The 26,574-nt window shown below is 41.2% G+C and overlaps 1 protein-coding gene across 9 annotated transcripts in view; it reads left to right on the top strand.

Moving 5' to 3' along the window:
* The first annotated feature begins 11,267 nt into the window (after window positions 1–11,267).
* Window positions 11,268–26,574, top strand: part of FAM13B (family with sequence similarity 13 member B) — a 94,120-nt gene continuing 78,813 nt past the window's right edge. For all 9 annotated transcript variants that reach the window (XM_047778707.1, XM_047778706.1, XM_047778704.1 and 6 more), the window contains exon 1: window positions 11,268–11,408. The gene's annotated coding sequence lies outside the window, so the exon portion shown is untranslated. The remainder of the gene's footprint in view (window positions 11,409–26,574) is intronic.

Below are 26,574 nucleotides of genomic sequence, written 5' to 3'. Positions count from 1 at the left end.
GGAAACTCCTTATCTTTTTTTCTTTTTTTTGTCTTTTTAGGACTGCACCTGTGGCATATGGAGGTTCCCAGGCAAGGGATCAAAATAGAGCTGTAGCTGCTGGCCCATGCCACAGTCACAGCAATGCCAGATCTGAGCCACGTCTGTGACCTACACCATAGCTCCTGGCAATGTCAGATCCTTAACCCACTGAGTGAGGCCAGGGATTGAACCCGAGTCCTCATGGATACCAGTCAGATTCGTTTCCACTGAGCCACAACGGGAACTCCTATCTTTTTTTTTAGGCTTAAAATATTTTTATATACTCATATAGGAAGATGCCCCAAAGATATACACAGCTCGATGTATAATTTAGTACGAACACCATGTAACCACTACTCAAATGAAGAAATTGGGAGTTCCCACTGTGGCTCAGTGGATTAAAAACTGGATGTAGTGTCTTTGAGGATGTGGACTGGATCTCTAGCCTTGGTTGGTGGTTAAGGATCCAGCATTGCCACAGACTGCAGTGTAGGCTGCAGATGTGGCTTGGATCCAGTGTTGCTGTGGCTGTGATGTAGGCTGGCAGCTGCAGGTCTGATTCGACCCCTAGCCTAGGAACTTCCATGTGCCTCAGGTGTGTTCCCCCCCCCCCACCAAAAAAAAAGACAAAAAGAGATAGAACATTGTTTATAACTGAGACAACTCATTTTTACTTCATCTTCTCAAAAGAACCACTACCATGACTTCATTTTTTCTTTCTTTTTTTTTTTTTTTTTGACCAAACATGTGGCGTGCAGAATTACCAGGCTGGGGATTGAATCTGCACCACAACTATAACCAGAACCATAGCAGTGACAACACTGGATCCTCAACCCACTGAGCTACTCCAGAACTCCTACCATGACTTTTATGTTAATCACTTTTGGCCCTTTTTATTTTTTAAAATTTTTTCCCTTTTTGGCCTTTTTAAAAAATAGTCTTTTAACCTCAATATGAATCCCTAAACATGATAGTTTAGTTTTTTTTCTTTTTGGAAAAACACTGTTATATTTAGCTTTAATTTTTAAAAACGTAAGGAGTGAATTTTTATTTAAAATTTTTTTGAAGTATAAAGTACATATAGAGAAGCACATAAATCATAAGACAGTTAGATAAACTGCCCCTATGTGAATATACTCATGCAATCACCTCCTAAGTTAAGACATAGAATATTTCCTCATGACTTCTCTCCCAGTTACTGACTCCTTCCTTCCCCCAAAAGTTTTCCTTCCTCTACCACAATCATAAATTTTAAAACCATAGCTTAGTTTTCTTTGCTTTTACATTTTATTTAAATGGAATCATTTGGTATGCGTTTGTGCCTGGCTTCTTTTAGTTAAATTATTTTTGTGGGGAGTTCCCATCATGGCTCAGTGGAAAGAATCTGACTAGCATCCATGAGGACACAGGTTTGATCCCTGGCCTGGCTCAGGGGGTAAAGGATCTGGCGTTGCCGTGAGCTGTGGTGTAGGTCACAGATGTAGCTTGGATCCTATGTTGCTATGGCTGTGATGTGGGCCAGCAGCTACAGCTCCAACTTGAGCCCTTGCTTGGGAACCTCCATATGCCACAGGTATGGCCCTAAAAAATACAAAAATAAAATGAAATAAATTATTTTTGTGGGATTCATCACATTGTTGCTTGTTGCTGTTGTTTGTTCATTTTCATTGTTGTATAGTATTCTATGGCATACATATACCAGAATTTATTTAGCACTCATTATTCTATCGACAGCTACTTATTTCCATTTTTTGCCATTATGAACTTTTTTTTTTCTTTTTAGGGCCGCACTAGCAGCATATGGAGAGTACTAGGCTAGGGGTCCACTTGGAGCTACAGCAGCTGACCTACGCCACAGCCACAGCAACATCAAATCCGAGCCCCATTTAAGACCTGCACCATAGCTCATGGCAACACCAGATCCTTAAGCCACTGAACGAGGCCAGGGATCAAACCTGTAACTAATGGTTCATAGTTGGATTCGTTTCCTCTGCGCCACGACGGAAACTCCATGAACATTTTTGTACCTGTCTTTCAGAGCCTGTGTGCACACATTTTATTGGGTATGAGTGACACTGATAACATCTAGAGTATCTGTATATTAAACTAGTCTGAATATATACATTTATCTGTGTTATATATATAATATTATATATTATAAAGGATGAAAATTAAGAGCCAAATGAAGTTCAAAGGGTGAGGTCCAGGAGGGTCCTGATGAACCCGAATCCTCATGGATACTAGCCAGGTTCGTAACCCGCTGAACCACAAGAGAACTCCTACAAATATACTTGCTTTATGTGTGGTATTCAGTAACTAGAATACCTGCAGTCATTGAAGGTAGTATTCTGAAATTCATTATTTCCTTGTGTTTTCAGTGATATTTTAATATGAGGTCCAATTTCCATAGGAACCTTACCGGTAGGATTTTTAGAGAAGACCCACTTTTGCTTATACAAAATGCCTGGGGCACCAAAGTGATCACCTTTATAGTTTTCAGCTCAGGGTTTTCTGGGTCACCTGGGTGGTGTGAAATTCTAGCCCCCCACAGTATACGTGCCAATTGTCTAGGAATTGTCAGAGGAAAGTTGTTTTTTCTTTTTCTACTCCCTCCACACGTAAGGTGGAGACTGACAGGGGACCCTTGCCTTTTCCTTCTGTAGGTCAGGTTTTTTTCCTTTATCTCTGACTGAAAATGCAGCCCTTCAGTTTTGGGGCAATCTTAGTTTTGGGGAAGTTGCCAATATGATATATGGGCAAGATGACAGGGGCCCAGAGAATAGGAGTGTCTTATTCAACTAGATGAGGTCACAGAGCCTGCCTAGGACAGTCAAGACACTTTAACTGAACTCAGGCTTATTAAATAATAAATGAGAGTCTGCTATGTGATGGGCATAATTACACTGTGTTCACCACAAGGCAAGAATCATGTTCAGTGTGTATACTGCTGAGTCTCTAGCACTCAGCATAGTACTTGACACATACTGGGTGCCCAATTAATATTTTTAAGTGTATCAATGAGTAAGAAGTATCAGAGTATTCCAAATGGAGGAAAACAATACATATAAAGCAAATAAGAAGAAACAAATAACAAAACTTTATTAAAAAATAACAAAGTTGGTTGAACTAAGGGATGTTTCTTTTTCCAAGTGTTTTTACAATAGTTGTTTTTGGTAAGATAATTATTTAGGATACAGACAGTGCCACACTCATAGGGATAAGACACATGCATAATAACTATAACATTTCTTCCCTGTGTAAACAGTTTCGTTTCTTACTATGAAAGTCTAAAATAAGGGTATGAGGCTTCATGCTTCAGAGCTTCTCTGCTGATGAGCTTGGAGATTGGGAAAATACTAAATGCTTCTGCAAAAATTTATACCCTTGTCTTTAGTGGAAAAAAGTAATCAGATGTAAATGTTTGGCAAAAATGTGGTTGTAGTTTGACTGCCATCTGCAAATATTGTACCTGTCAGTTTGCCACAGAAGATGTAGCCTCATGAAAGGAATTTGAGGAGCTTTGCTGGTTAAATGGTATGAGGGTCCCAAAGCATAAGGCCTGTAAGAAAGAGCTAGGGCCTGCAGAATGGGAAGACCTTCCTACCTGGATTTCTGGCTAAAGGGGCAGCAGAAGGCCCATGGTATGTGAAGAATCTTTTTTCTTTGCTTCATATGTATATAGAGAAAGAGAAGAGGAAAAAGATATTCTTTTTAAAATTTTTTTGGCTGCACCCATGGCATGTGAAAGTTCTCAGGCCCGGGGATGAACACTGTGCCACAGCAGTGACAACACCAGATTCTTAACCTGCTGTGCATAAGGGAACTTCTGTAATTTTTTATTTAATTTTTTTTCTTTTTATGGCCACACCTGCGGCACATGGAAGTTCCCAGGCTGGGGGGTCGAATTGGAGCTGCAGCTGCCAGCCTACACCACAGCAACAGCAACACCAGATCCAAGCCACTTCTGTGACCTACACAGTAGTTTGTAGCAATGCCGGATCCTTAACCCACTGAGTGAGGCCAGGGATCGAACCAGCATCCTCATGGACATTGTATCAGGTTCCTAACCTGCTGAGCCACAATAGGAACTCCCAATTCCTCTTTTTTGTTGTTGTTTGTTTTTAAACAATAAAAGTTCTGATTGTGGGGGGGAAAAATCTAGTTGACTACAGGAATTTAATCTGGAAACCAAAACAACTTAGTCTTATAGCTGATAATTTCATTAGCTTATATTATTGTCATACACTGAATTCTGACTTATCAGGCCAAAAATGTGGACTTGGCAAAGATGAGAGTTACTGTCAATTGTTCTAGCTCCCCAAGCTGGATAGCACCAGTGGCTGTGTGAATGAATATAGAAGCTGAAATCAACATCAAGTTAACTTTGGTTCTGTCTGAAAACATTCTATTCCTGAGATATGTAAGATGAAACTTTATCAGGGCGGAAATCATGGTTTTATATAGATATATCTCCTGACCCAGTATCTGGCTCATAATAGTTGCTCAAGAAATACATGTTGGATAAATAAATGCACACAGATTACTTTGGGTTGCTAAGATCAGAACAGTATGTGCTATTATTTTGGATGTTGCGTGGGATTTGTACACCCTGGAACAGTTTCTTCTCTTTGCAGCTAGTAATATTTTTTGTTTATGAAGAACAAGCATTCTTGCACACTGGCAAAATGGTCCTGGGGAAAGTGGCAGACAGATTTCCATTACATTCCTCAGAGGAGCCAGCAATACCACTCTAATGGTGAGTGCTTCTTTATCAGAAGATTTAAATTTTGGGGGGTTTTAGTACTTTCTTTTTTCCCAGTACAGATGAGTACTTCAAGAAAAAAAATTAATTAGCCAAGTTTAATTGAATTTTGATAGCATTGTACTTTTTTACTGCTCTGCAGGAATCAGGGTAGTTATAACTTCCTCATCCACATGTGCTGTAGTTTTTCCCACGTACAAAACTGCATATATTTTCTCATCCTTATCTACATTTATGTCTAATTCTATAAGTGGGCACTGTAAATATGCTTCTATTAGGGAGGAGCTGTGCTTTTGTATTTATTATAATTCACAAGGTACAACAGATATTAAAAATTGTATCAAGAGTTTCGGGTTCTTGGTGGTACTTGGTTTCATTTAAAAATAAATAGATAAGTAGTAACTTCTGCCAAGAAAAATTTCCACACAGGGCCTCATCACTAGCAATAAAAACCCAGATATGGTGGCAAAACATTTCTAGATACTTCTTTAGACCTCTGAAGGCAGGGGAGAGTGGAGTGAAGAACTGTGGTATACAGCTTATAAAACACTTTTATTCCCAGCATCTCATTTCAGTATGATTTTTCCTCTTTTATCAATGGGGACTCCAAGGTACATTTAGGTTAAGTACCTTGACCAGAGTCACATGACTCATAAATGACAGGGCTGGAACTCAGATGCAGGTTTTCTTATTCCAAGTCCAGTATTCTTATTCCAAGTCAAACATTCATAAATTATTGCATGTTTGTTGAGTCTACTTTATTTTTTATGTAGTAGAACTGGTAGTAGTGGGAGGTGTGGTGAACAGATATGTCTTTTTGGCTCTCTCTCTCTCTCTCTCTTTTTAAAATTTTTTTAATTTTTTGCTTTTTAGGGCCACACCCATGGCATATGGAAGTTCCCACTAAAGGTTGAATAGGAGGTACAGCTGGCAGCCTACACCACAGCCACAGCAACGCCAAATCTGAGCCATGTCTGTGACCTATACATACCTCAGCTTACAACAACGTTGGATCATTAACCCACTGAGTGAGGCCAGGGATCGAACCTGCATCCTCATGGATACTAGTCGGATTCGTTTATGTTGCACCACCATGAGAACTCCCCATTTGTATTCTCTTTGAATAATGAGGGTATCGGTTGTAAAGCTACAACAGAGATACAGAGCTACTCCCTAACTCCAAGTCTCATTCCAGATACAATGGTGACCTTGCAGAGGCACACATGCTAAATTCCTTCCTAGTATCTAGGACATGGCCTGGGGTTGCAGCAAATATATGTTCCTTTTATAGTGTTTTGACCCCGACTCGACTTCTGAGAAGTGTAAAGCCTCTGCTTAGACGAGCTGGGTAAAGTTTCCCTGGACTGTGAAAGTCATCTTGAAAAGAAATAACTAAAAAATATCATCTCAAATAACAATTTTCCTGGCAGTCTTCACCTCTAGAAGTCTTAGAAATATGAGTCACTTCTCATCCTGGCCAAAAAAGCTATCTGAAATGCTGTTTTTGTATTATTTATATATTAAATTGTGGCCTCTACATCACCTGGTAAAGCATTTGTATGAAGAATGAAGAAAAAGTGGTGTAATTTTAAGGTATCCTCTTAGTGACTGCCAAGTATAGACATTCTTTTTGTTACAAGATGTTAAATCGGAAGTTATGTTATCAGCCAGATGATTCTTTGTTGTAGGGAGCGCTGTCCTGTGCATTGCAGGATGTTTAGCAGCATTCTTGACCTCTATTTGCTGGGTAGCAAAAGTATCTCCCCAGTTTTGACAATCAAAAAATGTCTCCAGACATGTTCATCCCCAGGTCCCCGCCCCCTAGGATGAGGAAGACCTTGTCCCTGGACCTCGGAGGTGGGGGGTTCCCAGTTTTCTGGCTATTGACTTTTGCCCCTTTCCCCCCCTCACCCGCTGGGGCCAAGCAGAAGCTTCCGTGCAAGAGGAGAAACTTTCAGTGAGCACCTCAAATTTGCCATCCCGGCTAGCGGAAGAGTTTGTGGTGGCAGAAGAGCGTGCTCCATGCTCTAATTTCCAGTCTAAAACCCTGAGTGTGGTTCCCCAGCGTATGTGGAGAAAATCATGTGCAGCTCATCTAAGAGGATCGAGTTCAACAGCTGCTGCTCAGCTCTGATGGAACAACACTTATTCTGGAAATTCGAAGGGGCTGTTGTACGTGTGGCCTTGGTCTTTGCTTGCCTTGTCATTGTGCGTCAGTGACAACTGGACAGAAAGGCTCTGGAAAAGGTCCGGCAGCAAACTGAGTCCATATCACTACCTTCTCCCCTTTTTATCAGGGTCTCAGAGACCCTATCCCAGAGAAAGAGAAATGGACTGACTTGTGCCCCTGGTTCTCTGGAACCTTGTGATGGCACCCCCTTTCACCCACCTTCCTCAGCTAAATCATTAAATGAGTAGAATAAAAAGAGTAAAAGAAAAAAAAAAGTACCCCCCATCTGAGAACACTGTTTTAACCAAGGCACAAAGATAACACAGAAAAAAAACAACCTCCTCCACCTTCTCCCCAAAAAACTCAGTAAAGTGAGTTCTGAAATGGACTGTCCCTAAAAATGAGAAGACTTAGACAAAGTCACATAGATAACTCTAAATACTCACAACAAGTTATAAAAGGTCAATTGAGAACTATTGAGATAGAGGCTGGTTATGCTGTGATTCTTACCACAGATGACTACTTGCCTCTTACCTCAAGCTGAATGAGAGGAACCTTCAGTAAAACTACTCAAAGTACTTGAGATGTGTTTCTTGCAGTTAAAGGGGCGCAGTAGACTTGTGTCTAACTCCTTCCTGAAGAATATAAAGGACAAGAGGCAGGCTGGTAGCTGTTCAGGCAGCAGAGCAGAGGAATGCTGAAGCTGCACTGTATTCCCAAATTTGTTTGGACAAGTTGTGAATGAGAACTCCGTGTTGACCAGGTATGACCACAGAGCTGCCACTAGTCTAATCAGCAGCATCAGAAAAAACAGCTCTCCCTAATCCTGGTACTTCTATCTGTTGGAAAATAGTCATACTAATTTAGTTTGGTCAAAATACTTTACTGCCACCTGCTGGAAAGCTGTCAAAATAAATATATACAGGAGTTCCCTGGTGGTGCAGCAGGTTAAGGACTTAGCATTATCGCTGCTGTGGGTGAGAGTTCCGTCCCTGGCCCTGCAACTTCCCCATGCCAATGGTGTGACCAAAATAATATATATATTATATATCATGAGGAGGATGATGTGAATGGCACTCCCTAGGGTAGGGAGGGCACAACTTTGCATGACATGGGCATGGTCTCATTTAGAGATGGGTCAGTGTGAGAGCTACCTTACATCATATCTGACAGGGTCCTTACTGAGAGGAACAGATTTCAAAAGACAGAAAGTTGGAGGTGGGCTGCTAGATTCCTAAGGACTGAAAGAGAGAGTAAAGAACTGCCAGAATAGAATGCTTTTGCTCCGATCAAGGTTATGACGGGTGAGAAACCACCAAAGAATGAGGATGGTGGTGGTTTCTGAAGTAATTGTAAAATCATCCACCAGAAGTAATTGTAAAAACATCTGCCAGGCCTGGAGTGTGAAACCATCACATAGAAGCAAAAGTTAGAGACTTTCCTGCTCCCCCTTTCTTTTCCTCTCCCTCCCTCCCTTTGGTTGGCAAGCTGGGGGAGACAAGAAAGAGGCCAGGCATGCTGCCTCCCCAGGACAAGTAGTGAGTCAGCTATCCCAAACCAGTGAGGAGGGGAAAGTTTCAGTCTTTGACTCAAAGACAACAGGACTTGCTATTCCTAAGAGGCACACAGAACTCCTGGAACCTGTCTGAGTCAGGTATACGACAGATCTACTCCCATGGCACAGGTTTAAAGAGATGGTAAAATAAAAAAATAAAGGTTTTACCCCTGAATCTTGTATGTTGAACACACTGCTTATAGATTACAAAGTATGATCTGAAAAAGATATTTTCTAAAGACATGATCTTGAGTTTTACAGGGAAAAATGGTCTTTGAATCACTTCATTTGTTTAGAGTCTGTACTTTGGGAGCAGGGCACATAAATGCAAGGGAATTCCTATCATCCGGGAACTTGGGTTTCAAACTCAGAGTAATGTAACTATGACAGACAGTTATGTCAACAAGAGCCTGTGTTGCATAGGCGGGGCAAGTTCAGGAGGGTTTTACTCTTAACGATTTCCTTTCTTATGATTTTTACTTGCTTATGATTAAGCTTTAGAAAGAATCATGTTGCCCCTGTTCTTCAAGCACGGAATCACAGGTAAAGTTCCATTTAAGATGTTTAAAGAAGGGTGCAAGGCTGAACGCATAGGCTGCATCTTAACTGGGCTGCTTTGAAACCAGGGTCTCTCTGGTCCTGTTTGGCAGATTCAGGATTATTCAGGCTCTGAGAAATTAATTTGGATAAAACAATTTTATAATTCAACCCAGTGAACAGAAGTGCATTTATTAACCATGATGTAAATTTATTGAGAAAGACTGTATTACTAGTATAACTAGTACCTGTCATATGCCTTGGACATACGACAGGTAGCTTTTTACTGGGTGTGTAGATTTACTTGAGACCCCTTGAGTGAGGGAAGACCACCTGATGAGGGTGGTATCAGAGCGTGGGTCTTTGTATGTTCTTAAAGGATGTTTAGAATTTAAGTTTACTAGGATATAAATTCATTAATGGCAGGGATCTTATTTGCTGATGTATCCCACAAGACTAGAATAGAGTAAGCATTCAGTAAGTACTTGTTGCGGGAGGGACTGAATCTGAAGTAAGTTTTTTTTTTTTTTAACTGTTCTGATAAGGGATGGGTATTGGTCCTGGTCATTAGAATCAGTAGCCCCTCTCCTAGAAAGTATGGAAGCCCCACAATACATTCTTATTCAGATTGTGCTGGTTCCAGACTCCTGTGGACCCCACCCTTCTTTTATGACAGCATCAACTGAGCATGTGATGCTTAGATTGCAGATGATTTGTTTTACTTTCTGATGGAATTTGGGAGCAATCCCGGCCTCTGTAACAAATTTACAAATCATCTCATAGGGTGACTTCCTTTTTCTTTTTTTTGTAAATCTTGTCCCAAGTTCTGTGAGGGTTCTTGTCTTGCATTTTCTGGGTTTCTGACTTTGGGCTCAGGTAGGGGACAACCCAATTGTGGTGGCTTATATATATATTTTTTTGATCTTTTTGCTATTTCTTGGGCTGCTCCGGCAGCCTATGGAGATTCCCAGGCTAGGGGTCCAATCGGAGCTGTAGCCACCGGCCTACACCAGAGCCACAGCAACGCGGGATCCGAGCCGCGTCTGCAACCTACACCACAGCTCACGGCAACGCCGGATCGTTAACCCACTGAGCAAGGGTAGGGACCGAACCCTCAACCTCATGGTTCCTAGTCGGATTCGTTAACCACTGCGCCACGACGGGAACTCCGGTGGCTTATATTTTTTACAGACACCCAGAATTCTTTCTGCAGGTGTGGATCTGTCTACCCATCATCAAGGAGTCTAAAGGCACAACCTCACATTTTACTCAATGGAAGATTTCAAAGCCCTTAGGAGACTAAGGCAAAAAAGAAATTGGGTGAATGTTCATACCTTTGTGAATGTGTGGGAGCTACAAGGTCGGCCTAGGTGGCTTTTCAAATACAGACTCCCTAGGTTCAGAGACCTCCTCATTCTTCCTTTCAACTATCCCTCTGAAATTCCCTGAGAGCATATAGCCAGTTGATTTTCATATTCCCAGATGCTTTCGGCACCAGACGCATCTATGTTTTCTCAGGAATCTAGGTTGTGTCCTTAGGTGAAGAGAGGGGGCAGGCGGGGTCCCCGATCGAACCTCCATCGCTGAGAATGGAACCGTGAGTCAACGCTTTGGTCGGACCTGCCCAAAGGTTTTCATTTCTTAAGAATGTCTCCGCAGTCCTCACCTAGATAAGAGCACCTGGGTTTTTCTGGCCACCTGCAGCAGGCACATTCCCTCCCTAGGAGTGACCTCGGGTTGCCAGAGTTGCCCTTCAGGCCTCGCTCCTACGTCCCCTCCCCACTTTTCCTCTATTTTCTTTCCAATCTCCTCAGACTAAGGACCTCCAGACACCTCCCTCGGGCCCGCGCCTGGCGTCTCGCACCCTAACTCAGGGGTCTAAATTTGGGGTGGGAGAAACACAGCAGTATTAAGCGCCGCAGACTTGAGTTGCAGCAGGGGCAGTGGGAGACCTCAGCCCTCGCGGAGCGCTCGCCCCGCCCCGCCCTCGGCCCGCCCCGCCCTCGGCCCGCCCCACCCCCTCCCTTTACGTCACGTCCGGCTCGGCCCCCCGCCCGCCCTCCGCCCTCCGCTCTCCTCCCGCTCGCCGTTAGGGAGGCTCTGCGCCTCAGCCGCCGCCTCCGTCGCCGCTCACATCCCCTCTTCCGCGTCTCTGCCGCCGCCACCGCCGGGGGCATCCAGGGGTCGCTTACCGGGCTGGCCCCGCGCCACAACAGTCGCTTCAGCCTCTCGCCAGTGGCCGCCACAGGAAGAGGCTCGCCGGCCGCGGAACCACTTGGGGCCTCAGTTCTTGCCCTCTTGCGGTTGCCGCGGGTCCTGGAGAAGCGGCAGCGGCCGGGGAACGGGGCGTCGCGGTTCCAACGGTAAGTGAACGGGCGGGTACCCGTATCTGCGCATGCGCTGGTCCCCTGTAGCCGCGGCCCTCCCCCCTCCGCCGCCCCCCAGCGCTGTGTCCCACCCGCGCTGGACTTGAGGGCTTTGCAGGTCAGGGTGCTGGGTGTCCTGGACATGGTCCTGCAGGTGTGACATTCGGTAGACAGGGCCCCCTTTTTCCTTGAGCAAGAGATCTGCCAGGGGGTGTGGCAGTCTTCGATTTTTCTGCCGCTGCAGTGCGCGTGAGCGGGTGTGCCGTCTCACCTCCTTGCTCCTCCAAAGTGGAAGGCACAGCTACCCACGCTTGTTTGCTAGCCTCCCCTGCACACGGTGCCTGCGCCGCCTCCCTACTCATTTCCTTCATGCTGGGCAGTGAAGTTGATGCAGAAAAAAAAAGTGCGGTTTAATCCGGGCTCAACTGCGCCCCTTTTTAAGATCACGTGAGACGAGTGGTTACTGACTTCCTTAAATCGCTCAGAGAATATAGCCAAAATTGGGCTGTTGGTGTCCTGGAAACTAGTCTAGAATGCATTCTGCATAGGCCGGACTAGAGAGGGTACAGCACTAAGTTGCAGATCGGGCTCCTGGTTTCCGAGATAAGAATAGAAAATTGAATCAGTTGGCACACTTGCCCACTGGGAAGTTGGTAAACTTCAATTAAAAATCAATTACCTAAACCAAAAAAGAAACGTTTTGGAGTTCTCTTGTGGCTGAGCGGGTTAAGGATCCAGCATTGTCACTGCTGTAGCAGCGGGTTGGCTCCCTGGCCCTGGAACTTCCACATACCCCGGGCGTGGCCGGGGAAAAAAAAAATTAAAAATCAAACTGACTTTTAGATGAAGTTCCCGTTGTGGCGCAGCGGAAACGAATCCGACTAGGAACCATGAGGTTGCGAGTTCGATCCCTGGCCTAGCTCAGTGGGTTAAGGACCCGGCGTTGCCTCGAGTTGCGGTGTAGGTCGCAGAGGATGCTCAGATTCCGTGTTGCTGTGGCTGCAGCGTAGGCCGGCAGCTGTAGCTCCCATTTGACCCCTAGCCCGGAAACTTCCATATGCCACGGGTGCGGCCCTGAAAAACAAAAAATAAATAAAAAATATATCAAACTGACTTTTAAGAAAGCCATTTTGTTCGGCTTCCCATTATGCCTCTAATCAATGAAAAAAGTACCTAAGCCTGGGCACTTACCTTATTTTAAAGTTGATGGTAATTTAAAAAATGGCAACCGAAACCACAGTAATGCAGACTATGAATATTAGATAACTGAGATGGACTTACTTTTAAAGGCAGACATTAAAGGATGGTTTTGAATTACTGACTTTGTGGGTTACTGTGAGGCTATGTTTTCAACTTTACTTTTTGTAACCTTTCATGCAGGACTTGTTGGACTCTATCTCTCAGGTACGGTGCATTTAACAAGCACATACTCCTTAATGGAATTGAATGAACTGGTTTTATCCTTTGGGAACCCCTTCTTTATTAATTTCTGCTGCTTTTAAAATTTGGGCAGTATTTTCAACGACTTAATTGTGTCACCGGTTAGGGATCTCTGGGATACAGATTAAGTCCTTGGAAAGGTGTAGAAAGGTGTCATAAAATTCTTCAGTCGGTGAAGTAAATGTTACATTGAGTGTATGTATTTTTAAAACTGCTTATATAATGTTTTATTAATATGAGTGTGTAGAATTCTTTTATTTTCTGTACCTTTTAAAACATTTATTCTAAAAATTAAGAGGCTATTTGAGGAGAAAATACAGGTTCACAAAAAATTTGGTTAGAAAGTACAGAGTCGCTGCATATTTCCTCCCCCCTGCACTCAGTTTTCCCTGTTATATTTATCTTATATTAGTGTGAATGGTGTGTTTTTATTAGAATGCCATTGTTTTCAAACAGAAAAAACAATGCATTGTGCCTTCTCAGTTTTTTCCTACCAATAAAATGACAACTACTTTATGAACACTTATGAATAACCTCATTCTCTGCATGGCTCCCTTTTGTTGTAAACTAACTTTAATATTGAGGAATATAATAGTATAAATTGTAGCTATACTTTGAAAAGAATTGTGGTAAATATACATAACATAAAATTTACCATTTTAATCATTTTTAAGTGTACAGTTCGGTGGCATTAAGTACATTCACAGTGTTATGCAACTATTGCCACTATCCATTTCCAGAACTTTTTTTTTCTCTTCTTTTTGCTATTTCTTGGGCCGCTCCCGCAGCATATGGAGGCTCCCAGGCTAGGGGTTGAATCGGAGCTGCTGCCACCGGCCTACGCCAGAGCTACAGCAACACGGGATCTGAGCCGTGTCTGCAACCTACACCACAGCTCACGGCAACACCGGATCCTTAACCCACTGAACAAGGGCAGGGACCGAACCCGCAACCTCATGGTTCCTAGTCGGATTCGTTAACCACTGCGCCACGATGGGAACTCCCATTTCCAGAACTTTTTCATCATTCCAGACAAACTCTATAGATAGTCATTCACTATTCTCTCTTCCTTCTAGCCCCTGTTAATCTCTCTTCTTTCTGTCTCCATAATTTACCTATCCTGGGTACCCAAATAGGTGGACTCATTTCCTTTTGTGTTTGACAGTATTTCATTTAACGTGTTTTCAAGGTAAATCCATATTGTAGTGTGTATCAGAATTTTCTTCCTTTTTAAGATTGAATAATATATTCCACTGTGTGTATATACAACATTATGTTTATCCATTAATCTGTTGGTGCACCTTTGGATTTTTTCCACCTTTTGGCTTTTGTGAATAATACTCATGTGAAAGTTGATGTGCTGGTATGAGTCCCTGCTTTTGATTCTTTTGGGTAGACACTTAAAAGTGGAGTTGCTGGATTATAACATCATTCTGTGTTTAACTTTTTGAGAAACATCCAAACTGTTTCATGACTGTTTGAGAATTTTACATTACTATCAGCAATGTGCAAGGGTTCCAGTTTCTCTACATCGCTCCAAAAGTTGTTACTTCCTTTTGTTTTTTTTTGGTTTGCTTGATAATAGCCATCTTAATGGGGGTGAACAGGTATCTCATTGTGATTTTGATTTGCTTGTCCCTAAGAGTGTTGTGGAACATCTTTTTCGTTTGTGTATCTTTGGAGAAATTTCTCTTTAAGCCTTTTGCTCACTGGTTTTTGTTTCTTCTGTTACTTAAAAAAAAAAAGTTATTTTAAAAAGTTATTTTGTACATGAGTTAAGTCCTTTATCTAAAAACCTTAATGGCTTTTTTTTTTTTTTTGGTCTTTTCACCTTTTCGAGGGCTGCTGTCACAGCATATGGAAGTTCCCAGGCTAGGAGTCTAATTAGAGCTGTAGCCTCCAGCCTACGCCAGAGCCACAGCAACTCGGGATCCAAGCTGCTCTGTGACCTACACCACAGCTCACAGCAACGCCGGATCCTTAACCCACTGAGCAAGGCCAGGGATCTAACCCGCAACCTCATGGTTCCCAGTCAGATTCGTTAACCACTGAGCCACAATGGGAACTCCCTTAATGGTTCTTAAAAGGAACGAAATATGGAAGTTTAAAAAACAGAAATAGAAAATTTTTGTTTTACAAATGCAGAGACTTGATTTTATATCTGAAAAAGTTTCTAATTATTTGACTAAATAATTACTAGTTACACTATATTCACATCTCGGGTATATATTAGTATCAAGAACTTATTTCCATCACCTCAGCATTACAAAGGTGCACACATTTAAGTGAAAACCCTGTCCCCACCAATGAGTGCAATTAATGCTCCTGAACTTTCCTTAGTTTATAAAGTGTCTTGTTAACATGGCTGGTAGAGGAGGGGATTACTGGACGGAGCAGGAAGTGTAGTATATACACATGAATTTGACCTCAGTCAGTGTTCCCCATGGCCAATATGTGAGGAGGTTCACTTTGGTGCCTTATGGAGGAGCCAACTTTGGAAATGGAAATAAAGAAGGATTTTTGACATGGAATTTAATAAAGATAGGTTTAATGTATCAACTCCTAAGCACTAAATAGATATTGGTAGTAATGGTGTTAACAGTAACTCATCAGATTGATTTATTCATTTACTGAATATTTATTTTTCTCCTTCTAAATGTTGGAGATACATGAAGGAGCAAACCCAGGCAGTTATTTGGTGATAGTTGCATAACTGTAAATTACTAGACATCATTGAATTATACACTTGAAAAGAATGAATTTTATGATATGTAAATTATACCTTAATAAAGCTGCTTTTTTAAAAGAGCAATACTTTCTTGGGAGAAAGAGACTTTTTTTTTTTCTTTTTTGGGGCTACAGCCACGGCATATGGAGATTCCCAGGCTAGGGGTAGAATCAGAGCTGTAGCCACTGGCCTATGCCATAGCCATAGCAACGACAGATCCAAGCCATGTCTGTGACCTACACCACAACTCATGGCAGTGCTGGATCCTTAACCCACTGAGCGAGGCTAGAGATCAAACCACCTGTGCCCTCATGGATACTAGTCAGGTTTGCTTCTGTTGAGCCAAGGTGGGAACTCCCAGGAGAAAGAGACTGTTAACACACACAAAAAGTAATGTATAATAAAACTTATGATGAGTGTTTTGGAGCCAGGGAATAATATGCCCTAAGAAAAATTAACGGAGTATCATTAGGTGGGATGAGTTAGAGAAGGCCCTTCCAAGAATGGAACATGAGTAAGAGTGGAAGGTGAGAGGGAAGTGAGAGAGAGTGTTTGAGATAAGTGAACCAGCATTTGTAAAAGGTTGAGGGAGATGTAGTGGGTTGACAAGATAATTTAATGAAATTTCTTGGTTTTCTACTAGAGAAGATAACCCAAATCTTTTTGGTCAGATTTTTACTTAGCTCAGTGTATATTTTCTTTTCCTTTTGTATATGATGTATAATAATAATTCTTATGGTTTTAAACAATTTTCAGACAGACGTCTGTCTTGTTTTTTATTTTTGCCCTTTTCTGAAATAGAAAAACAAATACTTGAGTTGTTTACTTATTCTTAAAATATGTACTTTTGCTTTTGTGTATCAAGCTGCTCTTACATGTAATTGAAAAAGAAAAGGAAAAATAAAACTGAAAAACACTTGATTGACATAGGAGGTGCTTAATATTTGGATGGAAGAGTGGGAGGAGATGCTTTTTGGATACCAGAGTGGATTAGAAATTTGGAAAAGTGAAGAAGCTCAAATTTAGGGTCAGATAAGATGAGATGGTTTTGTTGTTTTTGGCTGCACTCGCAGCATGCAGAAATTCCTAGGCTAGGAATCAAACCTGAGCCATAGCAGTGACCCAGCTATAGCAGTGACAACACTAGATCCTTAATTACTAGGTCACCAGGGAACTCTGAGGTGAGAGAATTTTTGTAAAAAAGACAGATCATATTGTGATTGATTGTAGAATCACTTTTGAAACTAATAATTTCAAAAGATACTTTTCTGTTAAGGAGTATTCAGTATTTGAACAAAAAATTTTTTTTTTCTTTTTGCCATTTCTAGGGCCGCACCCATGGCATATGGAAGTTCCCAGGCTAGGGGGTTGAATCAGAGCGGTAGCCACTGGCCTACGTCAGAGCCACGGCAACGAGGGATCCAAGCCTCATCTGCAACCTACACCACAGCTCACGGCAACACCAGATCCTTAACCCACTGAGCAAGGCCAGGGATCGAACCTGCAGCCTCATGGTTCCTAGTCAGATTTGTTTCTCCTGGGCCATGACGGGAACTCCTAGTTTAGTGACTTTAAGCCAGTTTCTTCAGCTCTCTGAGGTGTTTGTTTCTCTTCTGAGAAAGGGATTGATAATCTGCCATGCTTATCTCACAGGGAATAGTTGTGAGGATTCAGTTGTGTAGTTAGCTGGAAAATACATGAGTGATGATAGTGACATTTTAGACCTTGGAGTTCTCTTGTGTTCTATTGGAGTTCATAACAGAGGATACAAAGATGAAGTTGTATTTTTGCTTTCAAAGTTCATAGTTTAGTAGAGAAGACAAATACAAAAAATAAGTATGGTCAGTGTTTTTTTGTTTGTTTGTTTAAAAGGCTACACCCATGGCATCTGGAAGTTCCTGGGCTAGGGTTTGAATCCAAGCTGCAGTTGTGACCTGTGTTGCAGCTGTGGCAACACGAGATCCTTCAACCCACTTCGTGGGGCTGGGGATCAAACCTGAGCCTCTGCAGTGACCTAAGCCACCGCAGTCAGGTTCTTAACCCACTGTGCTACAGTGGGAACTCCAGAACTCCAGTCAGTGCTTTTTTGTTCATGTGCCAGCTTCCTTTTTTTTCCCCCAGAGCAGTTTTCATGCAGGTCTGTGCAAAATGAGAAGTGATCTGATCTCAAGGAATCTATTAGAACGAGTTGTGGAATTACCTCCAATGCCTCTTATGTGAAAAAAATGAAGTGTGTTGTAGTTTCATATTAAAGAAAAATAAGAGGAGTTCCCGTTGTGGTGCAGCAGAAATGAATCCAGCTAGTATCCATGAGGATGTGGGTTCAGTCCCTGGCCTTGCTCAGTAGATCAGGGATCTGGTATTGCTGTGGCTTTGGTGTAGGCCGGCAGCTGTATTTCCAACTTGACCCTAGCCTGGGAACTTCCTTATGCCATGGGTGTGGGCCTAAGAAGCCAAAAAAAAAAAAAAAAGAGAGCAGTAAGAAATGATAAGCTTTTTTTTTTTTTTTGGTCTTTTTGCCATTTCTTTGGACCGCTCCCGCGGCATATGGAGGTTCCCAGGCTAGGGGTCTAATTGGAGCTGTAGCCACCGGCCTACGCCAGAGCCACAGCAACGCAGGATCTGAGCCGCATCTGCCACCTACATCACAGCTCACGGCAACGCCGGATCGTTAACCCACTGAGCAAGGGCAGGGACCGAACCCGCAACCTCATGGTTCCTAGTCGGATTTGTTAACCACTACGCCACAACGGGAACTCCGATGAGCTAATTTTTTTAAGACCTTACTCATTAGTAGGCTCCAGGTGAACATGTTTTCAGTGGAAAAACTTGAAGGGTAAAAGGTTACTAGAATAAATCAACACTTGTCAAAATTGAGATTATATGTATGCATATAATTGACTAGAATATTCTCTGTTATGCATCAATGCTTTCTCAGATATTTTGTGTTACCTTCTAAACTGTAGAGCTTTTAATTTTTTTTAAAAAGACTCAGTCATGGTGTTGTTACTTAATGGGAAGAGCTAAATGAACAGAATCATTTTGACTTAATAGAAAATCATGCTAAAGTAGTACCAGTATGTGGGGGAAAGTAACCTCTTGGGAGTCAGCTTGCTCTAGCATATTACAGGCTTACCCTTTTTTCAGGAGACAACATTTAAAGTGTCACCTTTTCTCACACTTTCATGAATAGGATTAAACATTCCTCTACCGCTCTTACCTGTTTTTCATGCACTGATACGTGAACCTAGTAGAATTCTGATCTCACTACTGACAATTATCTCAAAAAGTCATCCTTTGGGGAAGTTTCTTAAGTTATCTCAAAAAGTCATCCTTTGGGGAAGTTTCTTCATCTCTCTTGGAGACTAACTGGACAGGGACCTTCTGGTTTCCTTGGCTTTTTGAATCAGAATTGTGGCTGATTTCCAAGTAAATGTGGGAGTTTTAATGTTTTAATTGTAATGTTCTGGTTCCTTTAGACTTAAGTTGCATTCATTAGAAAGGTTTGCAGTTAGATCCAGCACAGTGTAGCATCACCATTTACAGATTTGAAGTTTAGCTGAGTGATTTGAGGCTCACAAGACATGTAAAAGGGGAAGAGTGCCTTCTTCTAGGTAGGAGAAATAACTTGTGAAGTGCTTATAGATATTCCATAAATGATAGTTGCTTTCTTTTTTTAAATTATAGTTGATTTAGGAGTTCCTGTCGTAGTGCAGTGGTTAATGAATCCAACTAGGAACCATGAGGTTGCGGGTTCGATCCCTGGCCTTGCTCAGTGGGTCAGGGATCCCGTGTTGCCGTGAGCTGTGGTGTAGGTTGCAGATTCGGCTCAGATGCCATGTTGCTGTGGCTCTGGCGTAGGCCGGTGGCTGTGCTTCCAATTAGACCCTTAGCCTGAGAATCTCCATATGCCATGGGAGTGGCCCTAGAAAAGGCAAAAAGACAAAAAAAAATTAGTTGATTTATAATATTACTCATTTCAGATATATAGCATAGTAATTCAGTATTTTATAGATTTAAAGTTATTATAAAGGTTATTATAAAATGCTTTCTTTCCCTTTATGATTTGACTTTCTTTGGTTATTGCTGGAAGTAAATAGGGCAGCCATTTTTGATGTTTTATTTAGTTTTTAATCACTTAAGGGGAAAGGGGATATCCCCTTCCTTTTAATCTTCTTAACTCTGAATAGCCAGTATTGTTTGTTTCTTATTTATACCTTTATTCAACATGTATTTTAAACATTAAATTATGTTTTAGGGATTGTGTAAGGCCTTTGGTGAAACAAAGATGAAATGACATGGTCCCTGCTGACTAAGATCCTCTCTTTTGAGAGTTATATTTTTGGATTCTATGGGATGATTGCTAAAAAGGCATGAGGTACATTGGGAATAAAAGACAAGGGCAACTATCTGCCGCAGGAAATCAGGGAAGTTTGACAAAGGAAGTTGGAGGTTTCACAAAGGACTAGGTGAAAAAGATGGGGTTGGTCATGGTGTTGAATTAAGGCTCAAAGCACAGAAAACAAAATATGCACAGCTTGGGAGGTATGGACTGTGAATTTCAACTAGGTAAGTGTTGGAGAGAAGAGTGAGGTGGAGGACTGCAGAATTTACTGGTAGATTTTACTGGGAGATATAGTTTACCGCGTATGTCAGAGGTTCTTTAAACTTTGAATGTATTATAGTCACCTGAAGAGCTTATTAAATATACAGAGACCCAAGCCAGGCTCTTGCAGATGCTAGATTGGGTTTGTGGCTGTATATTGAATATCCATATATTAAACAAACCCTCTCCAACCCCAAATGAAGTTAAGGAATCTATGCTCTAGGTCGCTGATCTCAAAAGTGAGTTGATGGCACTTTGAAGGGGCAGGACCACCTGTTAAAATGTCTGTCGACAAACATAGAGAACAGACTTGTGCTTGCTAAGGGGGAGGAGGGAAGGAGTGGGATGGACAGGGAGTTTGGGGTTAGTAGATGCAAACTATTACATTTAGAATAGATAAGCAATGAGATCCTGCTGTATAGCACAGGAAACTATATCCAGTCTCTTGAGATAGACCGTGATGAAATATAAGAACGTGGATGTATGCGTGTGTGTGTGTGTGTGTGTGTGTGTGTGTGTGTATGACTGGGTTACTTTGCTGTTCAGAAATTGGCCCAACATTGTAAATCAACTTTAATAAAAAAATTAAAAAATTTAAAAATGTGGAGTAGGAGTAGTAGTAGTTATGTTGTAGTAGTAAAATTTATGTTTCTATTTTTTAATGTTAAAATGTTATTTTTGTGTATGTTTATTATGTGCATAATATACTAGTACATTGTTCACTATTCTACTTCAGAAATACATATACATGTATGATTGGTGTGCTCATTATCTTTTTCCTGATCAAAAGATTTGGGACCCAGGGCTCCAGGCTTTGGAAAACAATTGAGGAATTTTGTGCAGGGAATTCAGGTTAGAATTGAGGATATCAGGAGAATAGCTGAGGGGACTTAGTCGCAGGGGATTTTATCTCCCTTTGGCTTTACCACTTTTGGTTTGAAAGCTTGAAATCATGGAGGTTATAAAATAATTGGCTATGGCCATGAAAACCATTTGAGAGTTTCTCAAAATAAGCTAGGCTATTTACTAATAGATATCTCTTGGACCAGGTTTTGCCTGAATACTTTGAGAGAGGGATAAATGAGCTGTCTCAAGGTGAAATGTTTTATGTTGAGTGGGTCACAATCTATAAAATACATGTGCTGTGTACCATGATTTGGTGATTGTAGTTATATAAAATATACTTGATTTCATTGCTCATTGTAGTTTTGTGGAATCACCATGGAGCGGAGTGTTGTTCCCTCAAGAAGTATGTTAAAGTGCACACAGATGAAAAAAATCCTCAGGCATAGGGGTAATGATTGTTAAATGCTTCATACTCTTTTTTGGAGGGTTGTTTTGCTTTTGTTTGTTTTACATTCTTTTTTAAAATAATATTTTCCATCATGGTCTATCCTAGCAGATTGGATATAGTTCCCTGTGCTGTACAGTGGGATCTTATTGTCTATCCATTCTAAATGTAATCATTTGCCTCGGTTTAACCACAGACTCCCAGTCCATCCCATTCCCTTCCCATATTTTGTTTTTTAAGGCCAAGAAGTTCTTAAACTTTTGAGGGAGTTTCCGTTGTGGCGCAGCAAAAACAAATCTGACTTGTAACTACGAGGTTGTGGGTTCGATCTCTGTTTTTTTGTTTTTTTGTTTTTTTGTTTTTTTTTGCTTCAGCAATTATTGAAGATTATTGAAGTAGCTAGCTCTTTTAAACTTTTCTAGTTGAATTGTATCCCTCCTTTGTAAAAAGCACTTTAGGCAAAAGTGACTTTATCCTTTCTCTTCATTTTGAAGGTAGAACATTTTATGTGAAACAGATTATTTTGGCAGTTGCCACACTTACCACAGGTTGTCTTATTTATAAAATGATGAAAGTTTATTAGTATATTGCAGATATATTCGTATTGTCATAGCGTTTTATAAAATTATTTGCTTTGGAAAGATTTTCAGCTAGTGTTTAAAATTTATAATGTCTTGGGAGTTTGCTTTCTGGCTTTCAGTGGTGATGAACCTGACTAGTAACCCTAAGAGTCTGATCCCTGGCATCACTCAGTGGGTTAAGGATCTGGCGTTCCCGCGAAATGTGGTATAGGTTGCAGATGTGGCTTGGAACTGGTGTTTCTGTGGCTGTGGTGTAAGCTGGCAGCTGTAGCTCTGATTTGACCTCTAGCCTGGGAACTTCCATAGGCCACATGTGTGGCCCTTAAAAGCAAAAAACAATAAAACAACAACAAAAAAACCCCAAATGTATAATGTCTTAAGCACTTAAAATTTTTTTTTAAGTTATGCCATATAGAAATTATAGTAATTTCTGAATGTGCTAGATAGCATAGAAGTGCCAGATGAGATTGGTTCTTGAAATGTGATCAAAAGAAATCTTTTCTTTTTGTGGATGGAAAAGTATATTAGAAAAATGTCCTATTTTATAATAAAAATGGTTTACTAATTCCATAGTAAATAAAAATAATACTATGCCTTTATTCATGTGCTTTTTCTCTTTAATTTTTTCTGCTTTATTAAAGAAGTAATATTATATAGTTGCATTCACCAATTTATTTTTTTGTTTTTATTTATTTACTTATTTTTTTTTTGTCTTTTTGCTATTTTTTTTGGGCCGCTCCTGCAGCATATGGAGGTTCCGAGGCTAGGGGTCGAATCTGAGCTGTAGCCACTGGCCTACGCCAGAGCCACAGCAACACGGGATCCACGCCGCGTCTGCGACCTACACCACAGCTCACGGCAACGCCGGATCGTTAACCCACTGAGCAAGGGCAGGGACCGAACCCGCAACCTCATGGTTCCTAGTCGGATTTGTTAACCACTGCGCCAGGACGTGAACTCCGCATTCACCAATTTAAATGTTAAGTGTATAAGTTTTGACAAGTGTATTAAGCATTTAACCACCATTAGCACAATCATGACATAAAACATTTCTATCACTCCCAGAAATTCTCAGTGCTTTAAAATTTTCTCATCAGTATAATGGATATAATGAAAGTATGTACTTCCATTGGATTGTTGTAAGGATTAAATTAGTTAATATGTGTAAAGCCCTCAAGATAGTTCCTTGCATTTGTGATAGCTCAGTTAATGCTCTCTGCTCTTATCTATGGTATTGGTATTATACCCTTTAAAAATTCTCACTATGTAGTTTTATTAAATACTTAAAAATTAAAGATTCTTTGCAATTAAGAAAGGTGTGTTTGTTACTGTCATATATATGTAACCATATGTGTATGAATGGAGTGCAAAAGTATTTTGAGCATTCGCAGACTTAGGTTGATAGCTAGTATATGAAGGTACACTCTCCTAAATGTACCCATTACCCAGCTTATTGATAATTGGTATTTAATTGCATTATTTTTTATCACTCTTGTCTCATGGTAGAGTATGCAATATCAAATTGAAAGTGATTTTTTTTAATTTAATTTTTTTATTTTTTGTCTTTTTAGGGCTGCACCTGCAGCATATGGAAGTCTAGGGGTCTAATTGGAGCTGCAGCTGCTGGCCTCTGCCACAGCCACAGCAACGCAGGATCCAAGTCACTTCTGTGACCGACACCATGGCTCACGGCAACGCTGGATCCTTAACCCACTGAGTTAAGCCAGGGATCAAACCCGAATCCTCATGGATACTAGTTGGGTTCACTACCACTGAGCCATGATGGGAACTCCAGTGACTTATTTGTTGTCAATACCATGATGTTAGGCAACTGTCACTGGTATATAAAATGATATTGTTGTTTTTGTTTATAGTAAAATTATGCTTTTAGGAGTTCCTGTTGTGGCTCATCGGCTTAAGAAACTGACTAGTATCCATGAGGATATGGGTTCCATCTCTGGCCTTGCTCACTGGGTTAAGAATCCAGTGTTGCCGTGAGCTGTGATGTAGGTCGCAGATGCGGTTTGGATCCCACATCGCTGTGGCTGTGGTGTAGGGTGGCATCTGCGGCTCCAATTCAAGCCGTAGCCTGGGAACTTCCATATGCCATAGGTTCTGCCCTTAAAAAGCAAAAAATAAATAAAATATAATTATGTTTTCAGAAACGATTACTTTGAAAGTTGGCACATTGTTTTCTGTTTTGTCAAGTCTTTTATTTATTTATTTAATTTTTATTTTTAAATTTGATTTTATTTTTTGTCTTTGTCTTTTTAGGGTCGCACTCTCGTCATATGGAGGTTCCCAGGCTAGGGGTCTAATTGGAGCTTTCACTGCTGGCCTGTGCCAGAGCCATAGCAACTCCAGATCTGAGCTGTGTCTACGACCTACACCATAGCTCACAGAAACGCCAGATCCTTAACCCACTGAGCAAAGCCAGGGGTTGAACCTGCAACCTCATGGTTCCTAGTTGGATTTGTTTCTGCTGTGCCAAGACAAGAATTCTAAGTCTTTTATTTATTAACCGATGTTTTTTTTGCATTTTTATCTATCCTTTCTGTTAAGACGTTTCATCAGATCTGTTTGGGACATTTTTCTGTGGTACCTGCTTCTCTTTTTCTTACCAATTTTTCTTTCCTTTGAAAACTGGATATTGTAGTTTAGATGTTGTGTTAGTTTTCTAGGACTTGCATGAGAAATTACTACAAATGGGATGACTGTGGAATAATAGAAAAATTTCTCTCACAGATTAGGAGGCCAGAAGTCTAAAATCAAGGTATGGGCAGGACCATGCTCTCTCTGAAGGTTCTAGGGGGAGAATTCTTCCTTCTCTCTTCCATCTTTTGGTGGCTCCTGGCATTTCTTGTCTTGTGACAGCATAACTCTAATTTCTGCTTCTGTCTTCGCATAGTCTTCTTCCCCTCTGTGTCTCTGTGTGTCTTGTCCCCCTTTAATAAGGACACTAGTCATTGGATTAAGAGCTCCTTTAATTCAAGGTGATTTCATCCTGAGATTCTTAATTATGTATGCAGAGATCCTGTTTCCAAGGTCACATTCTTTTTTTCTTTTTAAGACTTTTATTTCTCTTAATTGAACAAATGACACCATCTAAACTTCAGAGTGAAAATGTCTTTTGCAAGCATTTGAGCAAAGAAAGTGGGGAATGTTAGAAGTGTCTCAGTTTCTTGGCAACATTGAGGTCCAGATATTCATCCAGAAAGCTGTCTGCAATCCCCATGGTGCTTAGGACAGTCAGCAAGGCCAAACCCAGTGATCCTGTGGGTGGATGTGAAAGAGAGAGGTGATAAATAACTGGGCTACAGTGATGAAGCTGGGGACCCTGAGGCAGACTGGCCATTGTGGACACTGCCCAGAACTTCCGTGTTTTTAAGGTCACCACTGTCTAAGATTCCAGCTGGACATGAGTTTTTGGAGGGACACTGTTCAATCTACTACACATATAAAGGGGATATTTACATGATTTAAGCTCTGAACAGGGACAGGAAACAGAACTAAATGTCAAAAACAAATTTGCATTTTGCGGAAATGTTGTTTTGGGCATTCTCTAGTCTGAATGCCTTCAGCAGTGTACTCTAGATAGAGGTCTCAGGTGAATAATTGGCTGCTAGAGCATGGAGTGTAGGTGTGCCCTCATTAAGTACCTTTTAGCAAGCTACAAATAAATGGCCTCCTAAGATACATAACAGATTCAAGTCAGTTTGAATGATAAAATGTGAGATTCTGTGGAACTTTTAAGTTGTCAGAATTTACATGTAGTGAGAGTTTGGTGATGAAGAGCAGGGACTCTAGGAGTTATAATCTGGATTCAGATTCTGCCTCTGACCCTTGTTAGCTAGGTGAACTGTGGGTAAATTGATGAGCCTCTATGCAATGTCTCATTAGAATAAATGTTAAAGTAATAGTACCATGTCAATGCATGTAAAATGCACAAAAGTGCCTGACATATAATTACTCATTTAATGTTAGCTGCTGCTGCTGTTTTCTTTCTTTCTTTCTTTTTTTTTTCTCGTCTTTTTAGGGCTACAGCCGAGGCATATGGAAGTTCCCAGGCTCGGGGTCGAATCAGAGCTGTAGCTCCTGGCCTGTGCCACAGCCACAGCAACACCAGGTCTGAGCTGCATATGCGACCTACACTACAGCTCATGGCAATGCTGGATCCTTAACCCACTGAGCGAGGCCAGGGGTCAAACCCGTATCTTCATGAATACTAGTCGTGTTCTTAGCCTGCTGAGCCACAACAGGAACTCCTGCTGCTGCTGTTGCATCATCATCATGATGCCTCTTTTCAGGAGAAAGACTCATCACCGGAAAGATTTATCCCTTTGTTTTTCTAGTGGTAAGAATGAATTTGTACTGATGAATTAATGGATTCCTACTCAGTGTTGCCTTAGGAAAGATATGCTTTTCAGATTGTCTAATTAGAGGTTGGGAGCAGTAGAGAACACAGGATGAAATAACTGGCTTTTGGCTTCACTAACAAGTACACTAAACCGGACTTC

The sequence above is a fragment of the Phacochoerus africanus genome, chromosome 4 (genome assembly GCF_016906955.1).
Source record: "Phacochoerus africanus isolate WHEZ1 chromosome 4, ROS_Pafr_v1, whole genome shotgun sequence".
Classification (NCBI taxonomy): domain Eukaryota; kingdom Metazoa; phylum Chordata; class Mammalia; order Artiodactyla; family Suidae; genus Phacochoerus; species Phacochoerus africanus.
This window is presented reverse-complemented; position numbering and strand designations above follow the sequence as displayed.